This window comes from Canis lupus, chromosome 23, assembly GCF_048164855.1.
Source record: "Canis lupus baileyi chromosome 23, mCanLup2.hap1, whole genome shotgun sequence".
In the NCBI taxonomy this organism is placed as follows: Eukaryota; Metazoa; Chordata; class Mammalia; order Carnivora; family Canidae; genus Canis; species Canis lupus.
The window spans coordinates 51988833-51998441 of record NC_132860.1 but is presented as its reverse complement, the minus strand read 5'-3'; the positions used below and the strand labels follow the sequence as shown (position 1 = coordinate 51998441).

Sequence of the window (9609 nt, the reverse complement as noted above, 5' to 3'; positions counted from 1 at the left end):
ACTAAAACTACCCCTAACCTAACCCTAACACTAATCACAACCCTAACCCTATCTCTAAACCTAACCCTAACCCTAACCTAACCCTAAACCTCACCCTAACCCTATCCCTAACACGTAAACTAACTCTAACCCTAACCCTAACCCGTAAACTAAACCTAACCTTAACCCTATCCCTAAAGAGTACCCTAACCCTAACCCTAACGAATACCTTAACCCTAACACTAACCCTAAACCTAAGCCTAAGCCATACCCTAACCCTAACCCTAACCCAAACCCATGCCCTAACTCTAACTCTCCTGTACCTTAACCCTAGCCCATACCCTAACCCTAAACCTAATCCGTACCCTAAGCCATACCGCAACCCTAAACCTAACCCGTACCCTAAACCTAACCCTAACCCCAACCCTAACCTGAACCCTAACTCTAACCCATACCCTAACCCTAAACCATAACTTAACCTGTACCCTAACCCATACCCAAACCCTAATCCTATCCCGTTCCCTAACCCGAACCCTAACATTAACCCTAAACCTAACCCTATCCTGTACCCTAACCCAAACCCTAAACCTAACCCTAACCCGTACCCTAAACCTAACCCAAACCCTAACCGTTACCAGTACCCTAACACATACCTTAACCCGTACCGTAATCCATACCATAGCTCTAAACCATACCCTAACCCTAACCCTAACCCTAACCCTAACCCTAATCTGTACCCTAAACCTAAGCCTAAACCGAACCCTAATCATAACCGTAACACTAACCCTAACCCGTAGCCTAACCCTAACCCGAACCCTAAACATAACCCGAACTCTAACACTAACCCGTACTCTAACCCTAACCATAACGCTAACCTGTAACCTAACCCTAACCCTAACCCTAAGGCTAAACAGTACCCTAAACCTAAACCTATCCCATACCCTAACCTTAAACCTAACCCTAAACCTAACTCTAAACCTAACCTTAACCCGTAACCTAACGCTTACCCTAACCCTCACCCGTACCCTAACCCAAACTCTAACCCGTACCCTACCCTAACCTTACCCCAACCCTAAACCTAACGAAACCCAATCCCTAATCCTAACCATAAGCCTAACCCTAACATAATCCTAACCTTAACCCTTACCCTATCCCTAACCCTAACCCGTAACCTAACCCTAACCCTAACCCTAAACAGTACCCTAACTTTAACCCTAACCCGTACCCTAACCCTAACACTAACACTAACCCGTACCCTAAACTGTAACCTAACCCATACCCCAACCCATAACCTAAACCGTAACCTAACCCGTACCCTAACCCTAATCCTAAACCGTAGCCTACACCTAATGCTGAAACTACCCCTAACCCTAACATGAACCCTAACCCTAACCCTAACCCTAAGCTTAAACAGGACCCTAACCCTAACCCTAACCCGTAACCTAACCCAAACTTTACAGCATTGGAAGTCAGGTCGTTCCATGAATAAAGCTCTACTGCACCTGGAGACACAACCTTGAAGCCTGCAGCTTGGCCCTTGCATCCCATGAGCTTCTGACAAACATGTCTAGTGAGGATGTTCGTAACTCCATCTGCAGGCAGTGTGGAACTGGGAAGGACCGCGTGTCAGCTCATCTTGCAGAAGGAAGTTCCCCAGAGAGACAGCTTTCAACTAGGTACTCGGGTTTGGAAGTTAGTATGTAGCTCCCTTCTGAGGGAGGAATTACTCAGAAGTCGTTGGATTCGGCTAGGAGACACTTGCCTCTCACAAAACTTGTGTCCCGTATCGAACGACGTCCTTTCGAAGTGAAAGGTACAGGCGGTCAGCATGTGGGAGGAACAAGCCATAAGCTCATCCAAAGGAGTGTGCAACACTTGGAGGCAGGTGTCCAGTAGTCGTGAAACTGACAATGCAGACACTTGGTTCTCACTCCGCTACTGTCCCGCATAGAACGGAATGCTGTGGAAGCGATCCGTACAGGCCGTCAGATTGTGGGAGGTACAGGCCATAAGCTCAACTCTGAGAAGCGTGTATGCCTTGCAGGCAGATGTCTGCTAGCCACTCTTTTATGGGAGTTAGAACCCAGCTACAGTTTAATTGAACAAGGCTGTTGGAAATCGCTGTATTGAACTCAGTTACACGTGACTACAAGCCTGAAATGTCTAAATGCTTTTCACAACCTCTTCCAGCACCTAACATGGTTAGGACCTATGTCTACAGGCAGTCAGGTTGCACGAGAGTCCTGCCCTCACCTCAAATCTCACAAGGAAGCATGTCTAGAAGCCAGCTTTCAACTAGCTGCATTCTTCTGGCCCTCAGAACGCAGCAGTATTCTAACTCAGGAGGTTCCAAGAATACCACTCTACTCCACCTGGAGACACCTTCCAGGCCTGCATTATTCCACTTCGTCTCACAAGCTTCTGGCAAGCATCTCTGGTGAAGACATTGGAAACACATTCTGCAGTCAGTGTGGAACTGTGAGGGACTGCGTGTGAGCCCAACTCTCGGATGTAAGTTGCCGTTGGATGCAGGGTTCAATTAGCTAGTATGGAACTTAGTATGTAGCACCAGTCTAAAACAGGAATTACTAGGAAATCGCGGGATTGAGCTTGGAGGCACTACTCTTGTGGGCCTCACCTGGACGAGGTGACTGGTTCCCACCTGGGACTCACCTGGACCTGATAACTTTGCTCCACACTTTGGCCTCACCTGGCCCTGATGACTCTGGGCCCCACCTAGGCCTCAATCTGGACCTTGTTACTGTGGTCCCACCTGGGTCTCACCTGGACCTGGTGACTCTCGTTCCCACATGAACCACACCTGGACCTGGTGACTGTGATGTCCTTCTAGCCTCACATTTACCTGGTGACTCCGGTCCCCACCAGGGCCTCACCTGGACCTGGTGACTCTGGCCTGCAGGTTGGCCTCACCTGGACCTGGTGAGTGGGGTTACCAACTGGGCCTCGCCCACACCTGGTGACTCAGGTCCCCACGTGGGCCTCACCTGGACCTGGTGAATCTGGTCCTTATCTGGTCCTCACCCACACCTGGTGACTCAGGTCACCACCTGGGCCTCACCTGGACCTGGTGAATCTGGTCCCGATCTCGGCCTCACCCAGTCCTGGTGACTTTGTTCCTCACCTGGACCTGATTGCTGTGGACTCCTTCTTGGCCTCACCTGGAACAGATGACTCTGATCTTATCTGGGCCACACCCAGATCTGGTGACTCAGGTCCTCACCTGGGCATCATTGGGACCTCGTTACTCTGTTCCACACCTGTGCCTCACCTGGACATGATGACTCTGCAACCCCTCTGGGCCTCACCCTGACCTGGTGACTCTGGTCCCCATCTGGACGTCACCTGGACCAGGAGATTCCAGTACCCCTCTAGGCCTCAACCAGACCTGATGATTGGTCCTCAACTGGGGCTCACCTGCACCTAGTGAATATGCTCCCCACGTGGGCCTCATCTGGACCTGGTGACTCTGGTCCCTACCTGGGCATCATCGGGACATGGTTACTATATTCCCCACAGGGACTCACCTGGATCTGGTAACTCAGTCCTCACTTTGACCTCTTCTGTACCAGGTGACTCTGGCCCCACCTGGGCCTCACCTGGAACTGGTGACTCTGATCCTCAGCATGGCCTCACCTGACCTGGTGACTGTGGTTCCCACCGGGACCTCACCTGGACCTCATGTCTCTGGTGCCCACCTCGGCCTCACCTGGACCTGGTGTCTCTGTTACCCACCTGGGTAGCATCAGGACATGGTTACACTGTTCCCTAACAGGGACCCACCTGGACCTGTTACCTCTGGTCTTCAGCTGGGCCACACCTGGATGGTGACAATGGTTCCCACCTGGGTCTCAACTGGACCGGGTGAGTCTGATCCCCACCTCGACCACACCTGTAACTGGTGACTCTCATTACCACATGGACCTCATGTGGACCAGGTGGCTACAGTGTTTCTAGCTTCTAATGTACCTGGTGACTATGGTCCCCACTAGGACCTCACAGGGACATGGTGAGTGTGGTTGCCACCTGCACCTCATCTGGACCTGGTGAATCTGGTCTGTACCTGAGACTACCCTGGATATGGTGACTGTGGTCCCCATATGGGCCTCACTTGGACCTGGTGACTCTGATCCCCATCTGAGCCTCACCTGGCCCTGTTGACCATGATCCTCAACTGGGCATAATTGAGACCCGGTTACTGTGTTCCACAACTGGACCTCACCTGGACCAGGTGACTCTGGTCCCCCTTGGGGTCTCACTCTGACCTGGTGACTGTGAATTCCACTTTGGCCTGACTTGGACCTGCTGACCCTGGTTGCCACCTGTGCCTCACCTTGAACAGTTGACTCTGGTTCTTTCAAGGCCCTCCCCTGTACCTGGTGATCCTGGTCCCAACCTGGGACTCACCTGGACCTGGTTACTGTGTTCCACACCTGGACCTCACATAGACCGTTGTCCATGGTCCCCAGCCGGCCTCACATGGACCTTTGCCTCTGGTCCCCACCTGGGCCTCACGTGTACCTGGTAACTCTGGTACTCACCTGGGCCTCATCTGTTCCTGGTGACTCTCGTCCCCACCTGGGCTTCACTTGGATCTGGTGACTCTGGTCCCCACCTGGACCTCTCCTGGACCTGGTGACTCTCTTTCCAACATGGACCTCACCTGGATCTGGTGACTCTGGTCCTCAGTTTGGCCTCACCTGGACCTGGTGACTCTCATCCCCATTGTGACCTAACTCAGACCTGGTGAATCTTGTCCCCACATAGGCCTCACCCAGACCTGGTGACTCTTATCCCCAGTTGTACCTCAATTCAACCTGGTGTATCTTGTCCTCACGTGGGCCTCACATGGACCTGGGACTCAGCTGGATAGAGTGGCTCTGGTTCCGACATGGGGCTCACCTGATACTGGTGACTGTGGTCTCCTTCTATGCCTCACCAGGACCTGGTGATTCTGATCCTCATCTGGGAATTGCATGGCCCTAGTGACTCTGGTCCTCACCTAGGCATCATTGGGACCTGGATACTCTATTTGACACCTGGGCCTCACTTTCATCGGGGACCTCTGGTCCCACTCTGGGTCTCAAACTAAACTGATTACTCTGGTTCCCTTTCTAGGACTCACCCTTACCTGGTGACTCTGGTCCCCCCCTGGGCTTCACTTGGACCTGGTGAATCTGGTCATTACCGGGCCTCACCTGGACCTTGTGATTGTGGTCTCCACCTGGACCTCACCTGGATCTTGTGGCTCTGGTTCCCATATGGGGCTCTCCTGGACCTGGTTCCTGTGGTCTCCTTCTGGCCTCACCTGGAACAACACGACTCTGATCCATATTTGGGCCTCACCTGGACCTGGTGAGTGGGGTTGCCACCTGGGCCTCACCCATACCTGGTGAGTCAGGTCCCCACGTGGGCCTCACTTGGACCTGGTGAATCTGGTCCTTACCTGGTCCTCACCCGGACCTGGTGACTCTGATCACCACCTGGGCCTCACCTGGACCTGGTGAATGTGGTCTCCAACTGGGCCTCAACCTGTCCTGGTGACTTTGTTCCACACCTGGACCTGATTGCTGTGGCCTCCTTCTTGGTCTCACCTGGAACTGGTGACTCTGATCCTATCTGGGCCTCACCCAGATCTGGTGACTCTGGTCCTCACCTCGGCATCATTGGTACCCGGTTACTCTGTTCCACACCTGAGCCTCACCTGGACATGATGACTCTGGAATCCCTCTGGGCCTCACACTGACCTGGTGACTCTCGTCCCCATCTGGATGTCATCTGGACCAGGTGATTCTAGTACCCCTCTAGGCCTCAACCAGACCTGGTGGCTCTGGTCCTCAACTGGGCCTCACCTGGACCTAGTGAATATGCTCCCCACCTGGGCCTCATCTGGACCTGGTGACTCTGGTCCCTACCTGGGCATCATCAGGACATGGTTCCTCTATTCCCCACTGGACCTCAATTGGAACGGGTGACTCTGATCCTCAGCAGCATGCCTCAAATGCACCTTTCCACTAGCTGCATTCTTATGGCCATGAGAATGTAGCTACATTGTAAGTCAGGAGGTTCAATGTATACCACTCTACTGCACCTAGAGACACAAGTATTGAAGCCTGCAGCTAGCTCCTTTTGTCCTATGAGCTTCTGACCAACACGTCTAGTGAGGATGTTCGAAATTTCATCTGAAGGCCGTGTGGAGGGGGATCCCTGGGTGACGCAGCGGTTTGGTGCCTGCCTTGGACCCGGGGCGCGATCCTGGAGACCCGGGATCGATTCCCACGTCAGGCTCCCGGTGCATGGAGCCTGCTTCTCCCTCTGCCTGTGTCTCTGCCTCTCTCTCTCTCTCTCTCTCTCTGTGTGTGACTATCATAAATAAATAAAAATTAAAAAAAATAATTTGAAGGCCGTGTGGAACTGTGAGGGACTGAGGGTGAGCTCAAGTCTCAGAAGAAAGTACCCTTTGGACACTGCGTTCCACTAGCTTCCCATGTATGGAACTTAGTGTGTAGCACCAATCCTAGAGAGCAGTTCCTCACATATCTCTGGATTGGGCTTGGAGACACTAGTCGTGTGGGCCAGCGCCTTCCACTAGCCTCTCACAACCCTTCAGTCACGATTCAAGCCTAGGCCTGATAGGAGCAAAGTGTACCTGCAGTCAGCATGTGGGAGGTACAGGGAATAAGTTCAACTCTCAGAAGTGTGTATGCTTTACGGGCAGATGTCTGCTAGACAGTTATTGATGGGAGCTAGAACCGAGGTATACTCTAATTGAACAAGGACATTGGCAATCGCTGTATTGAACTCAGATACACGTGAGTACAGGCCTGTCACTTCCACATGCTTGTCACACAACCTCTTCCAGCACCTAACATAAAGATGCTAGGACCTAAGTCAACAGGCAGTCAGGAGGTGGGACGGTCCTGCCCTGACCTCAGCTCTTACAAGGAAGCATGCCTAGAAGTCAGCTTTCAACTAGCTGCGTTCTTATGGCAGTGAGAATGTAGCAGTATTCTAATTCAGGAGGTTCCAAGACTACCACTCTACTGCACCTGGAGATACCTTCCAGGTCTGCATTGTTCCACTTGCGTCTCATAACCTTCTGACAAAAGTCTATGGTGAAGATGTTTGATACTCATTCTGCAGGCTGTATCAGACCGTGAGGGACTGAGTGCGAGCTCAACTCTCAAAACTAAGTTGCTTTTGGAAAAGGTGTTCAGCTAGCTTCTCACCTATGGAACTTAGTATGTAGCACCAGTCTAAAACAGGAATTTTAGGAAATCGCTGGATTGACCTTGGTGGCACTAGTCTTGTGTGACGGGACATTCCACTTACCTCTCACCACACTTCCGTCACGCATCGAGTCTAGGCCTTTTAGAAGCGAAGTGTACCTGAAGGCAGGATGTTGAGGTAGAGATCATAAGCTCAATTCTCAGTAGTGTGTATGCCTGGGAGGCAGATTTCTCCTAACCCCTCGTACATGGGAGTTAGAACATAGCTACACTCTGATTGAAGAAGTCCGTTGGATATCACTGTATTCAACTCAGATACACGTGAGTTCAAGCCCGATGCTTCCACATGCTTTTCTCACAACCTCTCCTAGCACCTAACACAAGGATGTTAGCAGCTATGTCTACAGTCAGGCAGGATGCGGGAGGGTCCTGCCCTGAGACAGCTCTCAAAAGGAAGCATGCCTCAAAGCCAGCTTTCTACTAGCTGCGTTGTTATGGCCTTCAGAATGTAGCACCACTGTAAGTCAGGACGTTCCATGTATACCACACTACTGCACCTGGAGAGACAAGCATTGAAGCCAGCAGCTAGCTCCTTGTGTCCTATGAGCTTCTGACAAACATGTCTAGTGAGGATGTTCAAAATTCCATCTGAAGGCTGAGTGGAACTGTGAGGGACTGGAGGTGAGCTCAAGTCTCAGAGGCAAGTACCCTTTGGACACTGTGTTCAACTAGCTTCTCATGTATGGAACTTAGTATGTAGCACCAATCTAAGAGAGCTGTTCCTCACATATCTCTGGATTGGGCATGGAGACACTAGTCGTGTGGGCCGGGACCTTCCACTAACCTCTGACAAAACTTCTGTCACGCATCGAGCCTCAGCCTGATAGGAGCGAAGTGTATCTGCAGTCAGCATGTGCGAGGTACAAGGCATAAATTCAAGTCTCAGAAGTGCGTATGCTTTGCAGGCCGATGTCTGCTAGACATCGAGGGGAGGTATATCCGAGCTACACTCTAATTAAACAAGGACGTTGGCAATCGCTGTATTGAACTCAGATTCACATAAGTACTGTCCTGACACTTCCACTCGCATTTCTCCAACCACTCCCAGCACCTCACGTAAAGATGTTAGCAGCTATGACTATGAGCAGGCAGGATGCGGGAGGGTCCTGCCCTGAGCTCAGCTCTCAAAGAGAGCATGCCTAGAAGCCAGCTTTCAACTAGCTGCCTTCTAATGGCCGTGAGACCATAGCAGTCTTCTAACTCAGGAGGTTCGAAGAATACCACTCTACTGCACCTGGAGACACCTTCCAGGCCTGCAGTATTCCACTTGCGTCTCACAAGCTTCTGACAAACATCTCTGGTGAAGATGTTCAAAACTCATTCTGCAGGCAGTGGGAACTGTGAGGGACTGGGTGTGAGCTCAACTCTCAGAAGAGAGATGCTTTTGGACTCGTGGTTCAGCTAGCTTCTCACGTATGGAACTTAGTATGTAGCACCTGTCTAAGACAGGAATTACTAGGAAATCGCTGGATTCAGCGTGGAGGCACTAGTCTTGTGTGCCGGCACTTTCCACTTACCTCTCACAACACTTCAGTCACGCATCAAGCCTACGCCTGTTAGCAGCGAAGTGTACCTGCAGGCAGGATGTGGGAAGTACAGGCCATAAGCTCAACTCTCAAAAGTGTGTACGCCTGGGAGGCAGATGTCTGCTACCCACTCGTACATGGGAGTTAGAAACTAGATACACTCTTTGAGGAAGGCCGTTTGAAATCGCTGTATTCAAATCACATAAGCGGGAGTATAGGCCTGACACTTCCACATGTATTTCCCGGCCTTCTCCCAGCACCTAACATAAGGATATTAGCAGTTATGTCTACGGGCAGGCAGGATGCTGGAGGGTCCTTCCCTGAGCTCAGCTCTCACAAGGAAGCAGGCCTAGAAGCCAGCATTCTACTAGCTCCTTCTGATGGCCGTGAGAACGTAGCAGCATTGTAAGGCGGGACGTTCCATGAATACCGCTCTACTGCACCTGGAGACACAATCATTGAAGCCTGCAGCTGGGCCTTGCGTCCCATGAGCTTCTGACAAACATGTCTAGTGAGGATGTTCGCAACTGCATCTGCAGGCAGTGTGGAACTGGGAAGGACTGCGTGTCAGCTCATCTCGCAGAAGGAAATTCCCCAGAGAGAGAGCCTTCAGCTAGGTACTCAGGTTGGAAGTTAGGATGTAGCTCCCATCTGAGGGAGGAATTCCTAGGAAGTCACTGGATAGAACTAAGAGACACTTGCTTCTTGCAAAACTTGCGTCCTGTATCGAACGAAATCCTTTGGAAGTGAAGCGTACAGGCAGTCAGCATGTGGGAGGTACAAGACATAAGTTCAAT

General features: G+C 51.5%; 1 long non-coding RNA gene across 1 annotated transcript; it reads left to right on the top strand.

Annotated features, from left to right (window-relative positions):
* Nucleotides 1–4555: 4555 nt before the first annotated feature.
* Nucleotides 4556–6393, top strand: LOC140615619 (uncharacterized). Its single transcript, XR_012016112.1, has 2 exons — nt 4556–4908; nt 5116–6393. It is a non-coding gene; the product is annotated as an uncharacterized lncRNA (long non-coding RNA).
* Nucleotides 6394–9609: the final 3216 nt, after the last annotated feature.